This window comes from Dipodomys spectabilis, unplaced genomic scaffold (assembly GCF_019054845.1).
Source record: "Dipodomys spectabilis isolate Male_0828 unplaced genomic scaffold, ASM1905484v1 ptg000279l, whole genome shotgun sequence".
Lineage (NCBI taxonomy): Eukaryota > Metazoa > Chordata > Mammalia > Rodentia > Heteromyidae > Dipodomys > Dipodomys spectabilis.
Window position 1 is genome coordinate 2,530,738 of NW_024870956.1, and position 1,649 is coordinate 2,532,386.

At 35.4% G+C, this 1,649-nt stretch overlaps 1 non-coding gene across 1 annotated transcript; it reads right to left on the minus strand.

Annotated features, from left to right (window-relative positions):
* Positions 1-1,255: 1,255 nt before the first annotated feature.
* Positions 1,256-1,360, minus strand: LOC122126500. The gene has a single exon (XR_006150955.1). It is a non-coding gene; the product is annotated as a U6 spliceosomal RNA (small nuclear RNA).
* Between the last annotated feature and the right edge of the window lie 289 nt (positions 1,361-1,649).

Below are 1,649 nucleotides of genomic sequence, written 5' to 3' on the forward strand. Positions count from 1 at the left end.
CTTATAGAGTAGCTCACCAATCTAGACAGGAAAGGCCTAACAAGACCTTGAAGCCCCGATATTAAACTCTGAGCACACCAATATACATGCATGGCGTGTGTTCGCATGCACGTGTGTGTTCGCTTGCGTGCTGCCGCACACACACACACACACACACACACACACACACACACACACACACATTTATTCAAATTACCTTCATATCAGTGTTCTGCATTAATTTCTTTGTTAACGATATTATATGGGTAAAATAGAGGAAATAAACTCTTTCATCTCAGAACATTTTGTATGTTTTTTTTGTAATAATACTGTGCAGAGGGGTCACATTTACAAGAACAAGGAAACTCGTACGTTTCCTAACAAGCATTGTTACCTTCTCCTTTATATTTCCCCTATCATCCCTTCCCTCACACCTCCACAAGTACACTCCCCTTACCCTTCCTTCCTCTGCCTAAATTGTAAAGTTCATTTTTCAACATAGTGTCTTGTGCATCTCATTGTTACAATAGGTCAACCTGTATCCCTATTTGAGCATTTTTTCCCTTCCCCTCCCCAAATTAGAGAAGCATACATACAAGATGTAAGTGCACCAACTTCAAATACAGAGAAAACAGGGGTTATAGCATTGGGAGAAACATACAGAGAAACCAAAAAAAAAAAAAAAATGACATCGCACATTATAAGTACGTTAGAAACAATAGCAAGAAACAAAAAACCACTAGTGTCCCTATCTTGGGGTTCAATTTCTTTAACATCATCTGATCTGGTTATATTCACATATCTTTTGAAATTTTCTGCTTATCCCAGACATAAATTCGTTATTGAAAATAAGGGAAATCATGAGACCTATGTTTCTTTGGACTTGGCTTACTTCACTCAATATTTTTTTTTCCATTTCCTAACAAATTGGGAGATGTCATTCTTTCTGATGGAGGCATAGAATTCCATTGTGTATATATACCACATTTAATTGATCCATTCATCTAATGGGTGCATCTGGTTTGGTTCTATATCTTAGCTATCGTAAATAATGTTTCAATAACTATCGTTGTGTTGGTAGTTTTAGTATGGTCTTGTTTATGATCATTTGAGTAAATCCCCAAAAGTGGGATTACTGTGTCATAGGGAAGGTTTATGTGGATTCTTCTGAGGAACCTCCATACTGCTTTCCAAAGTAGCTGAACAAGTTTACACTCCCACCAAGAAGGCAGTATGGTTCCTTTGTTGCCACATACCTTTCAGCAGCTGTTGTTGTAAAAATATGGAACGCTCCAAGAATTTGCATGTCATCCTTGTGCAGGGTGCATGCTAATCTTCTCTGTATCATTCCAATGTTAGTGTATGTGACTAAATTGAGCACAGTACATTTATTATATAGAAAGTATAATTTTTATTGATTTTATTAAAATAGACAATCCAACAAAAAGTAGGTTCAAAAGAATAGTTGTGAAATTTTAGAATCATGTATTTCTTACATAAGCACACATTTAAGAATAAAATCAATATAGACATGCCAAAAACAAAATAATTCCTGATATTTGTAGTTCAAGAGATGTGTAGGAGGAAGAATTCAATTATTCTATACAAGGCACCTGTCAAAATGAACATTGCAGCAACTCTTAAGTTTTAATGTTTTAAATATGCTTAAT